Source organism: Anomalospiza imberbis, unplaced genomic scaffold (assembly GCF_031753505.1).
Source record: "Anomalospiza imberbis isolate Cuckoo-Finch-1a 21T00152 unplaced genomic scaffold, ASM3175350v1 scaffold_78, whole genome shotgun sequence".
NCBI lineage: Eukaryota > Metazoa > Chordata > Aves > Passeriformes > Viduidae > Anomalospiza > Anomalospiza imberbis.
Window position 1 is genome coordinate 49,178 of NW_027100397.1, and position 21,794 is coordinate 70,971.

The following is a 21,794-nucleotide window of genomic DNA, read 5'->3' on the forward strand; positions in this document are numbered from 1 at the left end:
ACAGTGTCTCTCGGGGCTCTGTACAGGGGGGTTTCTGACCCCCTGCCAGGGTCCCAGACCTTCCAGGGCAGCCAGAGGGATGCCCTGGATTCCCACAATCTATAACGTGCTTTCTCAAGGAGCTGCGGTCTGTCTAGCAGGTCAGTCTGTGGCAGACTCCCACCCCCTTGGGGTGGTGTTACCATTTTACACTAAAAACTACCTGCACTATGTTTACAATAACATGCCAATATCTATCATTTATGTTGTACAGTGCGTCTCTACCTTCAACCAATAGAAAAGTGTCACTGTCGCCGTTGAGCAGGACGGGAGCAGACGGACTCCGAATTAGAAGGCAAGAAATGAAGCTCTGATTTATTTCAAATGCACCGCTCTATTTATAGGGAACATCATGCAGACTAACTTCATTGGTCTTAGAGTAAAAACATCTCACACCACTGGTGTGCAGTGAATGACGCACGGTGGCAGAACATATCTATAAACAATGTGAACAACAAGAGAGATTAGTGAAATATTTACATTCTTTCCCAACTGCTTCCCAGGCTCTCGCCTGGTTAGAAAACCTTCTCTTTTTCTCTCTGACTGAACTGAGAATGTCCACGTGTCACCATCGCAGCAAGACATGGAGGGCAAGAAGAAGGAGAAGAAGGTCAGGACACACCCAAATCCCTCCATCTTGTCCCCTTGAACCCTGTATTTTAAAACCCTAAAATTCTACTTTTTCACCCTGTGTTAATTCACCTACCACCCTACTCAAACCCTCGTGGCTTGTAATTCCTCATACAACGTTGGCAGTTTTTCCACAGGCTGAAATCGAAGCCACAGGCGTTCTTGACACCGTGCCAAGGTCTCCGAGCCCCCTGCCAGGGGCTCGAGCCATCCAGGGCAGCCAGAGGGACGTCCTGGGTTCCCACACAGAACTTAAAGAAGAATACAAGTGTCTGAGATAGAGATAAAGAGAGAGTTTCACTTAATTTGGGGTTGGAACAGGCAAAAAAATTGAATCTGGGTCGCAAACACCAGGAGTGAAAAACTGTTCAGGCTCATCAACATTGATCAGGCAGGTTAATGCATATGCAAATCAATTTTATGCATATGCAGCAGGTTAGGGGATAAAATAAACTGGGGAATTTTCAGGGGAATGAAGGGAAAAAAGATAATTTGCCATTACAAACAAAGTGTAGGTTGGCTGATAAATGAAATCGGACATTGAAAGATGAAAGGAACGGGAGAGGAGGTGGAATGATGTTTGTCTTTTCCAGTAAGGAGGCAGTGACTCTTGCTGTTATCTCTTTGAGAAGGATTTCTTGGCTATCTCATCCCTTTCTTGAGCTGCTAAAAAATATCTTACATCACATAGTTTCTATTTGAACATTATGATATAACCTAAAACTATATTTACCACACTACTTACAAAAGATTAATACAGTACTACATGTGAAAAATGCAGATTAAAAGATTGGCTTTTCGCAAATACTAAAATGAATATGTATTGTGTTCTATTGATTAGTAGTGCTGTATTAGCATTTTAATTGTATGGTAACTGTAGTTTTGTAGTTAAAATGTAGCTTTTGAGGTTCAAATAGAAACTATGTATGTGGGATATTTTTTTTAAGAAAGGAATGAGGTACTCCATCGAGATAGCAGCCACAAGACACCTAAATCTTCTAAAGAAAGAATTTGTGGCTTCCTTATCAGGAGAAACGAACTTTTTCATGCCTCGCTCAGACCTAAAGACACCACCAAGATTTGACACTAACCAGACAGAGCTCTTTGTTTTAAATAAAATGTATGCATCATGTGTGAAGGGTATGAATATGCAACAGGCTATTGCTTTTAAGAGTTGTTTCTTTGTTCACAAGGCATGATTTTTAGCGGCTTAGTGCCCTAAAAGCATCCAGGGGCATGTAAGTCTTGGCTTTTATTGCCTCATATTTTCCTAATCTTAATTGTCCAAATTTTCATTACTCTAATTGTATTACTATTTTTATAACCTTTTTATTACTATTAAACTTTTAAAAATTTAAAAACAATTGATTGGCGTTTTTCACACTACAAAATAACTTTCCAACATAATGCATACGGTATTCAAGTTAATATTTGTGAAGGGCCAATCATATAATACGCATTTTTCACAATAGTAATAAAATAGCTATAAAAACAGTATCCTGGGCACCAGGACCCCCCCGTGCATTGATCCCCCCCTCACTGAGCACCGGGATTGGGACCGGACCCCCCCTCGAACCCCGGGACACCTCCAGGCACCGGGACCCCCCGGGCAGCGCCACCCCCGTGCACCGGGACAGGGACTGGGCCCCCCTCGTGCACCGACCCCCCCGAGCACCAGGCCCGGACCCCCCTTTGTGCCCCCCACCCATCACGGGGGTTCCACCCCCTCCCCTTTGACCCCCCCGGAGCCGCGGGACCCCCGGGAACAGCGCCAGGACCGGGGGGGGCCCAGGGATGTGAGAAATGGATTCATAAAGGATTCCCAAAACCTGGCAGAAAGCTCACACAGCCTTGGACTTGTCCATGCCAACTCTGAGATTTTATTGTGCCAGCGAGCAGCTGCAAGGAATTATCAATAATCGATATCAGTATTGAGCAGCAGAGCAAAATGCTCGTGGTCAATAGGAACCTGCAAAAGCCAACAGAGAAATGGAAAAGCCAACAGAGAAATGCAAAAGCCAACAGAAATGCAGAAGCCAGTAGAGAAATTCAAAAAGCCAATAGAGAAATCCAAAAGCATTCTGAGTGTTAGGAATGAGAAGCTTGACTCAGCCAATATATCAAGCAGGGGTCCTTGAGCAGCTGCCCCAGAACCTCCGCCGGGGTCTCCCAGCGCAGCCAGAACCACTCGGCCTGGGGTCCCCAAAGACTTCAGCAAGGCCCAAGTCCCTCCCAGGAACCCTCAGCTCCCTCAAACCCAGCATCCCCCACATCCCCTGCAAGTTCCCCCCATGGCACCGGCCATGGCCACGTCCCCACATGTCACTGGCCGTGTCCCACCATGTCCTCAACCATGGCTGTCTCCCCACCATGTTTCAATCCCTGTCATTGTCCCCACATCTCCATCCATGCCTGTGTCCCCTCATGTCCCCATGAATGGCCCTGTCCCCCTCCATGTCCATGTGTCCCCATGTCACTCTCCATGTCTGTGTCCCACCATGTTGTGTCCTACCATGACCACACCCATGTCTTAGTTCAATGTCTATTTTTACCTCAGTATTGGACATTTTGAAGGGACGAAGAGAAATGAAAAGAAAACCAAGGCCAAAAGGAAAGGATTTCCGTGTCCCTGCCGGCTGAGGATCCACATGCTTGGGTAGAAGGGAAGACCCTTTTTTGGTGGAGTTTCACCCCACTGTCTCCAAAGTCTTGGTCTTTTCCCCACTTTTTCACCATTTGGCTGTGGAAGATGCCCTTTGGCATTAGGAAATCAAAATCATGGAATTCCTGAAATTGGAAAAGACCTCCAAGACCATTCAGTATTACTTGATGCCACCAGCAGAGGGGACTTAATGCAAAAGATGTCCTGGGGTTGAAAGTCAACAAATCCATTCTCCCCAAGGAATTCCCATTTTTGGTCTGTGTCCTGATGGATGCTCCTGCCAGGGGTTCATCCAGATGCCCACGGGGAGCCAGGAAGATGTGGAGCACTCCATCCAGGTGTCTTCCCAACAGGAATCACCAAGACAACAGATCACCAGGGCTCTGCCCAATGGGGATCACTGGGGATCATCCAGCCCAGATCCTCCCATGGAGGATGGAGCTGGAGCAGCGCACGAAGCTCTACCCTCACTCCAAACTCTTCCTTCACTCGGGGCACTCACACGGCTTCCCTTAGTGGTGCCTCCGTTGGTGTTGGGTCAAGTTTGAGATCCTGGAGAAGCTCTTCCCACACTCCCTACACTTGTAGGGCCTCTCCCCGGTGTGGATGTGCCGGTGAAAGGTGAGGTGGGAGTTCTGCTTGAAGCCCTTCCCGCAGTCGGGGCAGCGGAAGGGCCTCTCCTCTGTGTGAATCCGCTCATGTTTGAGGAGATTGGAGCTGGTCTGAAACCTCTTCCCGCACTAGGGACACTCGTAGGGCCTCTCTCCAGTGTGGATGCGCTGGTGTCTTCTCAGGGCAGACCTCCACCCAAAGCCCTTCCCACATTCCAAGCACTCGTAGGGCCGTTCCCAGTATGGACCACCTGGTGCTGGATCAGGGCCGAGCTTCTTCTGAAGCTCTTCCCACACTCCCCACAATCGTAGGGCTTCTCCCAAATGTGGATCCTCTGTTGTCGCATCAGTTTGGAGCTTTCTCTGAAGCTCTTCCCACACTCCCCACACTCGTAGGGCCGTTCCCCAGTGTGTATTCCCTGGTGCCAGATCAGCTTGGAGCTGAAGCTGAAGCCCTGCCCACATTCCAAGCACTTGTGAGGCTTCTCCCTGCCATGAGCCTTGTCCACCAGCTCTGAGCTCCAGCTGGATCTCCGGCCGCCTTCCTGGCTCAGGGGGGCTCTTTCCTCCCCGCAGCTCCCTGGGCTGGGTTTGCAGCCCCTCCTCCGGCAGGATCTCCGGGGCTTTTCCTCCTCCTCCATCCAGCCACACCCTGAGAATGACAAATCCTGGTTTGAGGAAAAAACGAGAGCACCTGGGACTGGAGGTTCCTCCTTGCCCAAGTTCATCTCAAGAAGTCATTGGGAATCTTGTGTCCATGGAAATCTCCACTATATCAAGGTTCAGCCCAAAAAAAAAAAAAAAAAAAAAAAATCACCCAGGAGTTCCCTATCTCTGATCTCTCCACTTTTGGCGCACCAGAGGTTTGCTTTCCTTGGGATGATGGGGGTCCAATGGCTCCAAGGGTTCCCCCTTCTCCGACGTCCTGATTAGGGATAATCCAGGGGCTTTTGGGGGGCCATGGGGTCCCTTCTGCCCTGATGCTCTACTTTGACATCCCAGGGGTCCCAGGGGTCCCTCCTCTCCAGGCTCCCCCCCTTTCCAGCCAGCCGGGGGTCCCCCAGCTCCAGGATCATCGCCCTCTGCTCTGCCCACTCCAGGGGTCGCAGGGGTTCCCCTCCTCTGCTGCCCCGGGGGTCCCCAGGACCAATGTCCTCCCCCTGCTGGCCCTGGGCAATGGCCACGTGAACTCCCAAAGATCCCCCCAAGGGGCTCAGCTTTGGGGTCCTGCAAGATCCAAACCTACACACAAAGAGAGAAAAAACCCTCCCAGGGTTTATTTGGGCCTCCCAGATGATATTTGGGGCTCAATTCCACAATCTGCAAGCTCCAAACACACCCCAATAAAAAAACCCTCTCAGGGACCCCCCGATAGATTTGGGACGAGCTCCCCCTCCCCTCCCACCTGCAGGATGAGCTGGGGGCGATGGTCCCGGGGCCAAGGGTGCTGCGGCCACAGGGGGCACTGGAACCTCCTGTTCCTCCTCCTTTTCCTGCTCCTGCTCCTCCTCTTCCTGCTCCTCCTCTTCCTCTCTCCCTCCTCCTCCTCCTTCCTCATCCCACCTCCTGCCCAGTTCCTGCCTTCTCTATATTTAGAGTGGAGAACCTTGCTTGTTTTTAGAACGAGAACAAAGATCCCAGATGGAACACGGCTTGCTGGTTTTAGCCAGAAGTGTCAGTGACTAAAGGTCATGTTTGCTCTGCTTTGGTGCCGTCCTTGTTCCTCCTCAGTGTTCAGGCTGGGCTATGGGATGTCCTTGTTTGCTGCATTTTCAGAGCTCCTCCTGGATCCTTTGGGCAACAGGCTGTGCCCTGGGAGGGTTCTTTGTGCTCCTTTGTGACACAGGAGAACCTTCCAGGCGGTTTCTGCGTGAGCTGCTGCTGTGATGTCACAGGAGCACTGCCACGTCCCCGAGGTGTTCCCGTTGCTGTGGCACACGGAGGCCTCAGTGTCCAGAGTGGCTCTGGGCACTGCTCGTTGCCGGAGGATCCTCCTGCCCGAGGCATTCTCAGCAGCCAGCCCACCCCTGACGGGTGTCCTTCTGTGCTTGCAGGGCTACAGTCTGCAGACGTGTGCAGCGCAGCCAAAATGATCCAGCACGTGGCTGCTGCAGTTTGCACGCTGTACTCTGTGGCGTATGCGGGGTATTTTTTAACCCACTTGGCACGTAAGTCGAGGTTTTCCCTCGGTGCTGTGGCTTTGGGCTTGCTGTGTGCTTGCTGTTCTTCCTCTGGGCCTGAGCTGACTTTGTAACCAAATTGCCATGAAGACACCATTGCTTTGGGAGAGCTCCTGGCAGCAGCTGCAGCTGGAAAAGGGGGTGTCTGCAGCCAGCGGGGCGTGCACAGCATTTGCAATGAGCCCTGGGGGGTTCTGTTTCCTCAAGCGGGGAGTCTGTGGCAGCAGAGCCTGGAACTGCCTGTCCAGCCAAGAGCTGACCCAGCCCAGTATTTTGTGCTGTTCTCTTGCTGTGTGAAGGGACTGTGGCTCCTGGAGGGACGCTGTGAAAGCAAAATGCTCTCTCGGGGTTGCCTTGCTCTGGGGCATTTCCCACCACAGGCAGTTTTTTTCCTGACAGCATCTGGTTCATGTTCCCTCTCCCGTTGCAGGGCACCTCATGAGTGGATCCCGAGCAGCTCCTCCTTCGGTGAGTGGGAAAGGAACCTTTGGAGTTTGGAATTGTGCAGCAAGTTGTGAGCTCGGCATGTGGCAGCCGAGTGCCAGCCTGGGAGGCTGAAGGAAAGTTCCTGTCAGTGTCCTTACAGCAGCAAAGGGATCCCTGGGACTTTTCTCCTTTTCTGCTGAAGAGCTTTTGAAGAGCTGCAGGTCTGGTTTTGCAGGCAGAGCATTGCTTGCTGGCTCTAGCCATGGTGGAATATGGAATTCCCAACAATAAGGGGCTCTGTCGACTTTAGCCCATTGTTAGTTTGAACAGCTCCCAACCCAATTTCTGCTTAGTGCAGCTGGATGTGCAGCTGAGGGTAAATAAGGTGATAACTGAGACAGAACTTCCCGTCCCTCACGCTGCCGTCTGTCCACAGGGCACAAAAGCGGCACCAGCACCTCCTCTGGCTCCCTCTGCTTCCAAAGAGGAGGCCAAAGAGGAGGAAGGCAGCAGTGAGCTTCCCGCTGTTCCGGGGGACGATGGTGAACGTCCCTCAGTGCCGGGAGATGACAGTGAACTTCTCGCTGTTCTGGGAGACGAGGGCGAACATCCCGCGCTGTGGGAACACAACGGCGAGGCTCCTGCGGTGTGGGACAAGGACAGTGGACATCTTCTGGTGTGGGAGGAGGACGGTGGATGTTCCCTGGTGCGGGACGAGGAGGCTGAACTTCTCCCAGCATGGGAAGTGGACAGCGAACGTCCCCTGGCTTGCAAAGATGATGGCAAACCTGAAGCGTTTTGGGAAGAGGACGGAGAACCTGCAGCGTTTTGGGAAGAGGACGGAGAAGCTCCCTGTGCTTGGGAAGAGGACACTGAACCTCCCTCAGCTGTGGGATCCTGGGCTGAACATTCTGACAGCAGCACAGCCCTGCAGCCAGAGGGGAGAGGGGAGTGGTGCCTGATGCAGCTGAGTACGTCTGCTCTGTTCCTGTGTGCCAGAGCAGGGTGCTGTGTGTGTGTCTCGGCATCAGCTGCACCCAGTGCTGCTCTGCAGCTGAATGTGCCAGGGTCATTTCTTGTCCTTCCCCAGCTGAGACCAAGGGGCTGACGGCCCCAGGGAGGGGGGCTGCATTCTGGCTCTGCTGCAAGGCGGGGTCTCACTCTGGGAGGGAGCGTCTTCCACGTGGTTTCTTTCAGGGAACACCGTGAGCCTGGCGGAGCCTGCCGAGAAATACCTGGAAGTGGAGCAGATTGGCCAAGGGTAAGTGCACGGCAGTTACTTCTGCACAAGCAGGCCCAGGTGTTGTGCTGGTGCAGGATCAAGTGAGAAGTCAGGAGAGCTCCAAACACCTCCAGACACTGGGGCGCCATCCTGCTGTCCCTCAGTCCTGATCAGAATTGATACCTGTGCTCAGAAGGCACCGTCAAAGGCCCCTGAGGCTGGCAGTGTCCTGCCTGCAGCAAGGAGCAGGACCTGGAAGATCTTCTGTCCCTGGAATTGGATTGCCTAAAAGAGCCACTCACCATCTGGTGACTGTCAGAAAACAGTTCTCAAGGAGATTTCTTTCAAATATTTTGCTTCCAAAAATATCCTGCGGTCAGGATTAACAACCTAATGGTTTAGAAACAGAAACCAGAGCTGAACTAATAAGTGCTCTATTCTAGCACAGGTAGTAGAGCCCATACATTCAGTAACAGACACAGAGCTGATGCACTCTGGGGGAAAATGCATCACCTGCCTGATGGCAGGGCCCTTGTGGATCCTGCAGGTCTTAGGCAGGAAATGGGAAAGGATGGAATGCATTCTTTTCCAGTTCTTTAGACACCCATTGCTCACTTCAGGTTTTGAACTAAAGCAGTGCAGCGTGGACATTTGGGATTTGCTCCAGCCCAATTCCTTGGTGTTGGGTCTCAGTTTTCTCTGGCACACCTTGCATGGCAGAGGGCTGGTGGCTGCTGCGCTGTTGTTGGAAGGGTCGATGCCCCCAGGTGCTTGTGAACGCTGCAGGCAGCAGAGATCTCCTGTCTGGGCTGGCTTTCACTGCCAGGGCCTAAAGCGCTGCTTCTTTCTTCTCTGCTGTTTTGTCTCCAGGGCTTTCGGAACCGTTTCAAAAGGACTCGACAGGGCCACTGGAGGAGAGGTCAGTGTCAACACGCCCAGCACGTCTGGCAGCTCTCCAGGGCTCTCCCCTCTGCTGGGAGCTGTGGCTGCAGCTTTGGGGGCCAGCAGAGCTTTCCTGCACAGGCTGCTCCTCTGCAGGCAGAGCCGTGTCAGCCTGCAGAGCACAGCTGGGACAGACTTGGTCCTTCTGAAGTGCCCAAAGGAATGCAAGCAGGGCAATGGATGTGTGTGTTTGCTTTGTTGTGCAATCCCAACCAGAGCAGTTGCATCTGAAATCATGACCCAATCCCATAGAACTGCTAAAGGGTTCCCGGCTGTTTTGCTCTGTTTGCACAGAACCAGAATTACCTCCTGCTTGCAGAATGTGTTTGAACAATAATGAGAGTGTTGAGGCCATTTGAGAAGACTGTAGGTGCAGAGAATGTGGTTAGAGCTTGGAGGCTGACAGCTGAGGGGCCATTTCTGCAGAGCTTGCAAGGCCAAATGTCTCTGGCCATGTGTCCTGTAAGCAGCCCCCAGCGAGCAGAGCAATGGGCTGTGGGAATGGCACTTGCTGAGCTCTGGTGTCCCATCCCAAGGCAGTTTGGCACAGCCCGGCTCCATTGCCCCAAAAAGACTCGCTCCGTGTTTGCTGCGGCCTCCTGCCACGGACTCCTCCAGTGAAAGGTCTGCAATGTCCCTTCAGGTGGCCATAAAGAAAATGAGTCTGAGAGGGCAGAACAGGGAACGAGCTGTGAATGAGCTCCTGTTCCTGCAGGACAAGAAGAACCCCAACATTGTCAGCTCTTTGGACAGGTGAGTGCTCCAGGCCTTATCCCATGCCCGGGCCCTGCCTTAACCTTTCCTGGCATCCGTAGTCTGTAGCCTGATTTGAAAATGCCTGACCCAGATGTATTTTCCTAAATCAACAGCCTGGCAGGTCGCTCCCTCCATGTGCTTTTGTTGCTTTGGTTTGGTTTTCCCTTCAAGTTGACCCTGTTTTCTGTGTCTTACAACAAGTGCTGATAAACCACAGCAGAAATTATTTCCCTTGGCTTCTTCTTCCCAGCCCTTTTCCATTGCTGCAGATGCCAGGAAGACCAGGTTCTTGTTCCCAGAAATGCCTCATTTGCCCATTTGTCACTGGCCTTGCCTGTTTCTGAAGGGACTTTCTGAAAGGTTTTCTGACCCCTTTTGTCCCAAGTGCTGCCCGGCCTCCTCCCCTGGATAACCCTGGGAGCTGTGTTGCCTTGTTCTGCAGGGAAGGGTGGAACTGATGAGTTCAGAAGCTGAACCAGCTGGGGGCCAGTGTTGTGGTTCCACATTGATCAGGGCCTTTGCTAAACTGCATTTTTCACCTGCTTGCCATCTCAGGCCTCTCCTTTCTCACAGGGGTCTCCTCCTTTAGACTGTGCAGATCCCAAGGGCTGTGCAGCCTGGCAGGAATGTCTCTCCATCGGATTCTGTCCTCATTGACAAGTGACCTGGCAACAAAACTCCACTCCAGGCTTTTCCATGGGGGAATTGAGCACTGCACATTGGTCTCCATGCCACTGCTTTCCTCTTCCAGCTTCCTTGTCGATGGAGATCTCTGGCTGGTGATGGAATACATGGATGGAGGAACTTTGCAGGACGTTGTCAGACAGACACGCATGGCTGAAGGAGAGATGGCAGCTGTCAGTCGGGAGGTGAGGGATCCTGCCTGTGACTGCCATGCCTTGGACACGATGGTCCTTCCCAGCAGGGCGTGAGAGCAGGAGTGGCTCCATGCTCAGGGCTTTGTTTCTCTGTTGTTTTCATGAGCTGGCGAAGAAAGAGCCCCTGCAGTGAACGGCCTGCCAGCAGCACTGCACTTCTACTCTGTTCTTGTTCTCTTTCCTGCTGTTGTGGCACTCTCTGTCTGTTTTGGATTTGATGTGCTGTTCTCAGCTTTGCCTTGAACCGTTTGCCTGGAGCTTGTCTGCACTGCACTCCTGGCCTGTCAGAGCAAAGTCGCTGCTGGCAGAATTCTAAACTGTCCTTTCTTGTGTGATATATTCCGGCCATTGGTTTTTACCCTCGTGTTTCTTGTTCTCTCTCAGTGTCTGCAGGGCCTGCATTTCCTCCATTCGAACCGGGTGATCCACAGAGATCTGAAGAGCTCCAACATCCTTCTGGGAATGGACGGCTCTGTCAAGCTGGGTGGGTGTTCCTGGCCAGGCACGGCGCTCCTGGGGTGCGGCTGTGGGGCTGCTTCCCAGTGACGGCCAGAGCCCCACAAGGGCTGCTGGGGGCACTGCCCGGCCCCTGCTGCCAGCTGAGAGCGGCTGCCCCTGCAGAGAGCTCAGGAGAGGAGCAGGCTGTCAGGGGTGCCTTTGCTCTGGGAATGGCCCTCCCAGAGGGGCAGGAGTTGGAATCTAAAGCTGCAAGGGAATCAGTAAAAGCAACTGCACGAAAGCTGAGGGTTTCTTTAAGGGTCCAGTTCAGTTCCATCTTTCCTTGGCTACAGCCCTGAGGACTTTCCCAGCTGACTTCACTGCTGCATTCTCAGCCTGAGAGCGGGGAGTCTTTGTGCTTGGTTTCCTCATTCCAGCTGCCTTTGACAGTGTTTGCTTCTGTCCACAGCTGATTTTGGCCTCAGCGCTCAGCTCAGCCCTGAGCAGGACCAGCGCAGCTCCATGGTGGGCACTGCTCACTGGATGGCCCCAGAAGTTGTCACCAGTTCTCCTTACGGCCCCAAGGTGGACATCTGGTCCTTTGGAATTGTGACCATCGAGATGGTGGAAGGAGAACCTCCTTACTTCAAGGAAACGAGGGCCATGGTAAGAGGCCAATTCTCCCGTGGTTGCAGAGGCCTGTGAGCACAGGGTGACCCTGCACTGGGAGCAGCAGCTGGAGGTTTCTGCACGTGGGGAAGGAAATTCCCAGAGGACTCGAGTCTCAACACAGACACATATTCTGCAGTCTCCAGACACAATTTGCTTTGGGATTTACGTTGTTGCAGTTCTTCTGGCTGTGAGGATGACCTGAAAATGTGAAGCAAGTGCACCAGCTCTTTACAATGGCTGAGGCAGCACCAGGGTTTGGGTTTTTTGGTTGGCATAGAAAAATGAGCTGTGAGCAGCATCTCTGCCAGGGAGGAAAGTGCCCCTGGAGCTGGGGCTGGGAAGCCGGGGTCGATGTGAGCACTTGTGGGTGGGAAGGAAGCTGGCAGAGCGCTGAGTTTGCTTTTCCTGCAGGCTCGCGCTCTGATCCGGCAGAACGGGACCCCGCAGCTGCAGGAGCCCAGGCGCCTGTCGGCTCTGCTGCGGGACTTCCTCGAGTGCAGCCTGGAGCCGGACGAGGAGCGGCGCTGGTCTGCCCAGGAGCTGCTGCAGGTGAATGCCAAGCGGCTGCAGGGGAAGCAGCAGCGCCAGGGAGGGGTTTTCTTGTGGGGCCCCCTCCGATGGTCTCCGGTCTCGCTGCTTTCCACACGCAAAGCAAGCAGAATCCTCACCTGGTTTGGCTTGGCAGGGGCCTTTCGAGGTCATCTGCACCTGGGGCCCCACAGCGAGCAGGGCCATCTTCAAGCAGCTCAGGTGGCTCAGAGCCCTGCCTGACCTGAGCTTGGATGTTTCCAGGGAGGAGGCACCTCCCACATCTCTGGGCACCTTCTGTCAGTGCTTCCCCACTCTCCTGCTAAAAAAATTCTGCCTCCGATCTCATCTGAGCCTGCTTCCCTCTCCTGAGTTTCAGACCATTTCCCTTTGTCCTGTTGCAACAGAGCCTGTGAGGAAGTTGACTCTGGAAAGTAACGGTTCATTTCTTTCTTTTTTCTCCTTTGGGCAGCACCCATTTTTATCATCAGCCAAGCCTCTCTCCAGCCTGACCCCTCTGATCACCGCAGCAAAGCAACTGAGGCAGCAGCAGAGGAGATGAAGCACTGGAGGACAGCGTTTAGTCACAGTAGTTAGTTAGGACAATTAGTTAGTTATGGTAGTTAGCAGTGCTAGTTAGTTATGGTAGTTAGTAGTGCTAGTTGGTTAAGGTAATTAGCACTGCCTGTTTTTTATGGCTCTTATGACAGCCTGTTTTGCATGGCAGTTTTTTGAATAAAAACTCTCTTAAACCTCAACTCCCTTGACGTGTCCCTTCCTCTCCCTGTGTGACTCAGCTGCCCGGAGCAATGTGAGGGGAGAGCGGGCCCAGCCTCGCCCAGAGCTGAGCCCCAGCAGAGCCCTGGCAGAGCCCAGAGCAGCCTCGGCATCTGCAGAGTCAGCCTGGAAGGAGGCGCTTGGAGCCTTCTCGGCTGCACCCGACTCTTGGTTACAAACTGTGTGTCAGGGCTCACCCCCAGATTGGGGTGGCCCTGTAAGATGGAAAAGTCTCTCCTCCAACCCGTGTCTTCAAAGAAAGACTCAGTAGTCTTCAGTCCTCTTGTCTCAAGGGAGTTTATTGTGTATTATCTAAAAGATTTTCTTCCTGAACTGCTGCGGTCCGTTCAGCAGGTCAGACAAAGGCACACACTGACTGCCAGGGGGCTGGTGCCATCTTTTATATCATCCATGACGTGTTGAATGTTTATGGTTTTACCCCAATGCCTATCACCTATATTGAATGGTGACTTTCTACTCTAAACCAATCTGTGAGTGCCAACATCGCCATGAACATGGAGGTTAGGAAGGAGAAAGAAGGAGCACAGGGCACGCCCAAGTCCCTTCATCTTAGAACTTCTGACCCCCATGTACAAAACTCAGACCTCAGACCCTCTGTACAAGGCCTAAAACCCCCCTGTACAGCACTCAAAAGTTCTTCCTTTCACTTTGTGACTACTTCTACTATAATATCTAAACTTGTGTGATTTCTTGTTCTTCCTGCAAGGTTGGTAAATTGTTCCATGGGTTAGAGTCAAAGCCACAGGTGTTTCCGGCTGCATGCCAGGGTCTGAAATGCTTCTGACCTGGGCCCGGAACATCCAAGAGTGTCCAAGGGACATTCTGAGTTTCAACATCTCCCCCTCCTGTTTGCACCAAGAAAACCTGCCTTGCCACTTTGTCCATGACCCGTCACCTCTGCCAAAGTCTCCCACACATTTCCCTTTGGTTGTCTCATGGGAAAATCTGTCCTATTGCCCAAGGCAACAGGCAAGAGAATGAAGCACATGAACACTATCTGCCTTACCCCATGCCCATGTCCTCACTCTCTGTGAGAAACCTTGCAGTGCAGCAACACCCAAATGACCCCCGCGTCCCAAGAAAAACCCCAAGTCTCTGAGCTGTCAATCGTTGTCTGATGAGATGTCCGCAGCATCGTCGTCTGCCTTGGTCTGCGTGCTTGCCTCTTTGCTTCTTGGATCCACGTTTGCTTGCGTCTGCGTCCGATAAGGTTTCACGTGCCTTGCTGACACCCACTTCGGTCCTCTCCCTGTGGAGGCACAAGTGAAACCCTTGCCCCAAGTGATTATTGTGAATGGGCCTTCGATTTGTCCTGTCTCTGGGTTTCGGATCAAAACTAAAGGATTCTCCCTTAGTTTTGCTTGTGTGCTGTTTGTGAAGTGTCTGAAATTGGTAGAGTGGGCTCTGAGAAAGAACCATTTAAAAAATTCAACACATACAGAGCTTTGTTCAACCGCATAGAAGGTGTTGCACCTGCCTCCCCCCTTTTTTGTTTATCTCAAAGGGATTTCAGGGTGTGATGTGTTCTTTTGATGATTGCTTGACCCGTGGGAGAATGAGGAATACTGAAAATGTGTTTGACTCCCCATTTTTTCAAGAATTTGTCAAGCACCTTGCCTGTGTAAGTTGGTCCATTATCTGTTTTTATTTCTTGTGGCACCACTAATGATGCAAATGCTTGTAAAAAGTGTCTGCAGGCATGTTCTGCGGTTTCCCTGTATGTAATGATGCAAAAAAAAAAAAAGTGTCAACCGAAACATGGATGTTTTTGAGCTTCCCAAAAGATGGGTATTTTGTGACATCAGTTTGCCACAGCTGGAGACTTTGCAATCCTCTCGGATTGACTGCTCCTGTGGATGCAGGTGGCTGCACAAGCTGACAATCTGGGCAAGCACTGATGATTTCCCTCGCTTGGCTTTTTGAAAGGCAAAAGGATTCCATCAATGCTTGTGCATTCTGATGGAAAAATGCATGGCTCAATTTTGCTTGCTCGAAAATGTCTGGCAGAGGCTGTGAGATGGGCATCGTGAGCTTGTCCACGTGAGCATTCCCTTCTGCTAAAAACCCTGGAAGCGAGGAATGCGCCCTGATGTGTGCAACAAAGTATTTGTGTTCTCTGCTTTCTAGGATTGTTCTCATGCATGATAGATATGAATATAGAATTTCATTACCTGTGTGCTTTAAAAGTGATCCCTCCAATTGTTTGACCACATTTGCAACATATGCTGAATCTGTGATTAGACTGAGAGGTTCCTGAAATAACTGAAAAACCCTGACCACTGCTGCCAATTCTACAATTTGTGGTGAACCCTGTACTGTTTTGGTATCTGATTCCCATTCCCCTGTTTTTGGGTTTTGCCATGTGATCACTGATTTATGAGTTTTCCCTGAACCATCAGTGAACACTGTCACCCTTTCCACTGGTCCCTGACTTATTTTTGGGTTTTCTCTGAAACTTATTTTTGCATTTAACATTGTGTGAGCTGGAAAATGAACTGTGCAAATTCCTGGATACCCTAACAACGCGATTGAAAAATCTTGTGATTTTTGCTTTGCCCACTCAAAATATCTTTTTTTCAAGGGTAAATGAATGATTGAGAAATCTTTGCCTGACATTGTCAGCAACCTTGTCCTTGCTTTGATGATGATCTGAGCCATCATCTTCAAGTCTGTGAGAATTGTTTTCAAGGGCCTGTAAGCTGGAAAAACCCACTCTATCATCAGAAGAGGGTCCCTTTGAGATGAATCCCATTGAAAAATCAACCCATACAGTTGTGCTGTTTCCCCCAGCACTGCCAAATGGAAAGGCAGTGATTTCACAAAGCGATGTGCTTGTCTCTGTTGAATCATCTCTGTGATCTTTTCAAGATCTTTCTGTGCTTCAGGCGTGAGAGTTCTGGGAGATTTGATGTTGTTGTCCCCTCTCAAGAGGTCGAGTAATGATGAAATGTCATTTGTGATTCCCAAGATCGGTCTCATCCAGTTGATCTCCCCCAAAAGCTGTTGCAAGTCCTGCAGATTGGTGACTTTTGTGTTGATGTCCAGTTTCTGTGGCCTTATTGTTTGCTTTGTGATCTTCCATCCCAGATATTTCCAAGGTGCAATCTCTTGTATTTTTGAGGCACTGATTTCCAGTCCTGCTTTTTGCACCTCTGCGATCACACAGTCGCGGACTTTCTGCACCTCCTGTTTTGTTGGTGCTGCAATGAGCAAATCCTCCATGTAATGAATGATTTTTGCTTCTGGATGTTTCTTCCGCACTGGATGCAAAGCTTGAGCCACATACCATTGACAGATGGTTGGGGAATTTTTCAGGCCCTATGGGAGAACCGTCCAATGGTACCTTTGCAGGGGCTCCTCCCTGTTGATGCTTGGAACGGAAAATGCAAAACGTGGAGCATCATCTGGATGGAGTGGAATGCTGAAAAAACAGTCCTTGAAATCGATGATCACAAGCGACCAATCTCTCGGGATCATTGAGAGAGATGGAAGTCCCAGCTGAAGTGGTCCCATGTCTTCGACGACCTCATTGATCTTCCTGAGATCGTGAAGCAGTCTCCAAGATCCTGAAGTTTTCTTGTGAATGATGAACACTGGGGAATTCCATGGGCTGTTCGTTGGTTTGATGTGTCCCTTCTGCAACTGTTCCTGGACCAACTTTTTCAATGCACTCCATTTCTTTCGCTCAAGGGGGCCACTGATCCACCCAAACGGGATCATTTGTTTTCCAAGTCAATTTCAGAGTGGTGAGTGCCACAGTGACCCCTGTTCAAAATCCAACTCCAATTTCAGTCCCCATTGTGCTAAGAGGACTCTTCCCCACACTGTGATGGGCTTTTGCACAATGAAAGGATGGAAGATTGCTATTTTTCTTCCTGGACCTGTGACAACAATTGTGTTCTCACTCTGCATGCATAGGGAACTTCCTCCTGTGCCTGTGAGAGAGCTCAAAGGTTCAACCAAGTCCCATTCCCGGGGCCAAAAGATGTATGAAATGACTGTGACATCTGCCCCTGTGTTGAGCATTCCTGTGATGACAATGGTTTTTTCATTACAAGTCAATTGACAGGTAACGATGGGTCGATCTCGGCTCAAATGTTTCACCCAAGACGCATGTATTTCCACTTGGTCACCAGAAAAAGAGTCCTGCTTGTGAAACACTGGCATGATTTCCTTTCCTGCATGAGATGGCAAAGCCATGGCCTGGGCTTTCGGTGTATTTTTTGGAATTGTCAAAGGTGGTCGAAGGGCTTTTGCAGTGACCATCAGCTCCTCTTTGTGGTTTGCTGAAATCAAGGATGGATAAACAACAAGTCCAAGAATGCTGCTTCTGCCCCTGGCCATTATCAAAAAAATCTTGCCTTTTCCAAGAAGTCCCAGTGACACCCGTGGGTATCGCTGCGTGGCTGTTGTCCAAAAGACACGTCAATTTGGAGGTTGCCAGCACGCATTGGAATCTGGGCAGTACCAAGTCTGGGTCGCTGGGGACACTGGAGATTGCTCTGCTGAGGGGATCTGTTTGTTGTTCCCCGAGGATTGTCCCTGCTGACTTTGCGTCACCGCCATGATTTGTGTCGAAGCGCGCTGGAGATGATCCATGCTCTTTTTCCCGTTTCCTGTATGCGGCAGAGTTCTTCCATCCACATCTGTCTGCGAACTACACTCACTCAGGAGATATCTCCCTCTCCTGCATCGGGGACAAAAGTCTGGTGCTTTGTCAGGTTTTGCAAATTGTGGGCAGATCCTTTTAATATGTCCTTGTGCCCCACACCCAAAACATCGCCCTTCTGCTCTGCTGTTGCTCTTTGTGTAATTTGCAAGAGCTTCCTTGACACGTTTCTCAATTCGCTCTCCCAACTGCTCTTCCATGATGGATGCGACATGCTGCGGTGTCCCCACCTTGCTGCACTCCTCTATCATGTCTGCCAAGGTGGCCTGGTGTGGCATCATGCTGATGATTCGCCTGCATTCCGGGTTGGCACTGGAAAAAGCGAGGCTTTTGATTAAATGTGGTTTTGCCCCCTCATCGGCCACTTGTCGTTCCACTGCCTGGGAAAGATGACCCACGAATGAGGAGAATGGCTCTGAAGGACCCTGCTTGATCTCCGTGTAGATGTTGTCCTGGATTCCCGCCTGAGCAATCTGTAGGATTGCTCTCCGTGCCGCTTCTTTGATGTCGCTGAGCATGTTCCGTGGAAGCCTCACCGCTTGTTGAATTGGGTCGTCTTTGGGAGGATCACCAGCAAGCTGCACCATGGTGAAGTTCGCGTTTGGTCTGCCCTGGTATCTGGCTCTCAGCTCCTCCAGGGATCTCCTCCATGCCTTCTGCCACATGACAGCTTGGGCATCTGTAAGAACTGATGTTGTGAGATATTTAAGATCATAGGGTGTTAAATCATACATACCAAAAATGCTCTTCAACATCTGCTTGAAGTACAGTGATGACAACCCGTTGTCTCAGATGGCTTTGTAAGGTCCTTGATCGCACCACGTTCCAGGCGTTCCCACCTCAGGTTTTGGCCCTGAGCATCGTAGTTCACTGGCCTTGATCGCACCATGTTCCAGGCGTTCCCACCTCAGGTTTTGGCCCTGAGCATGGTAGTTCACTGGCATCATGATGTTTCCCGAGCCGTGCAACAAACCTTTCTCCTTTTCCAAATCTGCTCAAATGTCCTGCCAGTCTAATTGTGCACTCGGTAAAGCTGGAAGTTTTGTGGGTACTTGCCTGTAGAATGAAGTCATCTGTTGTGACTGCTGCGTTGGTGCAGCAGAACTCACCGACACCAACGGCATCTGTGGCATCTGCAAAGATGAAGGCTGAGTGCTTGCGGATGAGAACGAAGCCTCTGCTGTGAAGGAAAACACATGACCGCCCTGCATTATTTGGAAAATTTGCGGAAGATGAACCAACAGCTCTGGATGCGACTCCAAGGCTGTGTCCAAGTACCGTAAAAGAAACTCGACAACCCCTTTTGATATTAAAATTGACTCTCCCTGACCCGAAGAATCGGCAGACCTTGACGTGGGAATTGTCCAGACTGGAACACCCTCCGAAGCGGTGATACGTACAGTACCATCCTGTTGCTGCGCCTCGGCAGGAGTGTCCTGAGTCCCCTGCCGTTCTGGATTCAGCGGAGGTTCCTGCTGTCGTGCGGGTGTGGTTTTCCTCACCCTGGACTTCTTTTTACATGGAACTGGAAAAAAGTGCTGCAATGCTACAGTCCCACCACTGGGTGGCGCAGTGGTTTGACCAACCGGGTCTGGCAACACCTGCTGCAATGTTGCGGTCCCGCCACTGGGTGGCGCTGCCGCCCGACCGGCCGAGGTCGGCGCTGCCAAAGACTGTGACGTTTGCTCCCCTGTTTGTATCTCTAATAAATCTCGGAGTATTCCTTCTAACAACTGATTCTCACTTGCAAATCCTGCAGTCTGGGATAGCCACTCTTGCTGTGTCAACTGTTTCAACTTTGCGACGTCTGAGGCTGGCCGGGATTGGTCCTGGGCTGGCTGCGTGTGTCTCGGTTGCCGTGGGAACGGAGGGGGGCGGTGCCCTGGCAGGCGTTCGCACGCCGGACACGCCCCGCCCCTGCCTGCGTCATCACGGGGGTGTGGACGCTCCCGCCCCGACCCCGCCCGCGGCTCCTCCTCGCTCGCCCCGGCGCAGCCGCGGTCTCGGAAGCGCTCCCGTCCTCCCCGAGACTGATGTCGCCACCTTCCCGATCCCACTCCGGCTCTGATGTGTCCGCCCCGCTCTGCCCCTCGTAGGGACACGCCTCTCCTGGCTCCGTGCCGACGCCCGCAACCCGAGCGCGTGGCTCCCGTCCCGTCTGTGCTCGTGTCGCGCCCGCGCCATGCGAGGCGCCCTCCCCCGCCCCGGCCTCTGGGTGTCACGGCACCGTCACGCGCACGCGCGCTGCCGCTGCCGCGAGACGAGCATCTGCCGCGGGTCTGTGCTCGGTCTCCGCCGCTGCCTGGCCAACGCCGCTGCTGCGATCTGGGAGCCTTCACCCCGAGCCTGCCGGGCGGCCGCTTCCGCAGCTGCGCGGGCTCTCGCCGTGGCGCGCGTTACAGGGCCCTCGGGACGTGCAATCGCCGCGCTCGCACCCCCCGCCTCCTCCGCGGTTCCCTTCGCCCTCACGGTCCCCCGCTCCCGCCGGCGCCGTGGGCTGCTGTAAGCTGCCCGCCGCCGCTGCTGCGAGAGACGGCTCCCCCTCCTCCCTGGGCTCTGCGCTCCCGCCTGCACCCTCCCCCGCCGGTGCCGCTGCAGCCCCCCGCGCTGTGAGTGTAGGCTCGGGGTGCTCCCAATCTCCTTCCCCACCGAGGGTAATAGTTACTCCTGGCTGATCTGCGACCGACTGAGGGATTTCTGTATCGGAGGACCCTAGAGATTCTGGGGGCTCAGGGGAATCTGAGGAACTGTGGAAACCCGAGGACCCTGGACGTGATGGAAAATCGTCCCCTTGCTTTGCCACGGGAGGCAGTCCTGCTTCCCCTGGATCCGTGGTGAAGAGAGCTGCCCCGTGCTGCTGGCTGGGCACTTCTCCTCCCTGTGCTCCTCCAGGAGCCTGAGCTCTCTGCTGTAAAATGACAGACACCTTGCCACCTTGCAAAACCGACTGTAGCATTAATCTTGCTGAAGTCAAAAGTTTTGCGGCAATCTTATCTCTTTTGGTGGCTAGGTGAGACAAGTGCCTGTTGCTCTCTTGCCAGAAATTTGATTCAACCAAGAGATGCGTCTCTGTGTGCGGGTAATTACACCGGACCCACAACAACAGGGCTCTCAGCTCTTTTAGAGCCATCTCCACAGGATGTGTGGATACCACCCCCTGTAGGGCTGACAAAATTTGGACGGGCTCCTGGGAGTATGCCCCCCTCATATTCTTGATTTCGACTGTTCTCACCAAAAGCTGAATCAGCACGAGGTCGGTCCGGAGATGGTCCTGATCACCGTCCAGCAGATCACAGGCGGGAAATTTCAGGTGCGCGCTTCTGGTTTTTCTCCTCTCCAGGCTGCTCTCCAGACAATTTGTCTTGGTGAAGGTCAGGATGTTTTGTCTTGACCTCTCCGCTCCCTCTCTCTTTGGAGCCTCCAGAGTGTGCCTTTTTCCTGGGTGGAGGTTGGAGGGCGTCTGGTAGATTGGCTTCTTACCACAGCCCTCCAGGGACGCCAGGTGACAGGGCTCACCCCCAGATTGGGGTGGCCCTGAAAGATGGAAAAGTCTCTCCTCCAACCCATGCCTACAAAGAAAGACTCAATAGTCTTCAGTCCTCTGGTCTCAAGGTAGTTTATTGTGTGTTATCTAAAAGATTTTCTTCCTGAGCTGCTGCGGTCCGTTCAGCAGGTCAGACAAAGGCACACACTGACTCCCATGGGGCTGGTGCCATCTTTTATAACATCCATGATGTGTTAAATGTTTATGGTTTTACCCCAATGCCTATCACCTATATTGAATGGTGACTTTCTACTCTAAACCAATCTGTGAGTGCCAACATCACCATGAACATGGAGGTTAGGAAGGAGAAAGAAGGAGGACAGGGCATGCCCAAGTCCCTTCATCTTAGAACTTCTGGCCCCCATGTACAAAACTCAGACCCCTCTGTACAAGGCCTAAAACCCCCCTGTACAGCACTCAAAAGTTCTTCCTTTCACTTTGTGACTACTTCTCCTATAATATCTAAACTTTTGTGATTTCTTGTTCTTCCTGCAAGGTTGGTAAATAGTCCCATGGGTCAGATTCAAAGCCACAGGGGTTTCCGGCTGCATATCAGTGTCTCAAATGCTTCTGACCTGTGCCCGGAATATCAAAGAGTGTCCAAGGGACATTCTGGGTTCTGACAAGAACAGGATCATGAGAAGTCAATGAAGAGCCTTGAATGCAGCTTTCCCCACGCCTCCCTCCTTCCAGCTGCACCTCCTCCCCCGGCAGTGCAGGAGACAGGGAATGGGGCCGTGCTCAGTTCATCCCCCGTGGCTTCTCCCTCTGCCCAGGGACAGGAGTCGTTCCCCTGCTG

At 52.1% G+C, this 21,794-nt stretch overlaps 1 pseudogene; it reads right to left on the bottom strand.

Annotated features, from left to right (window-relative positions):
- The window catches only part of LOC137467764 (zinc finger protein 436-like), a 42,526-nt pseudogene extending 37,943 nt beyond the window's left edge, over positions 1–4,583 (bottom strand).
- Positions 4,584–21,794: the final 17,211 nt, after the last annotated feature.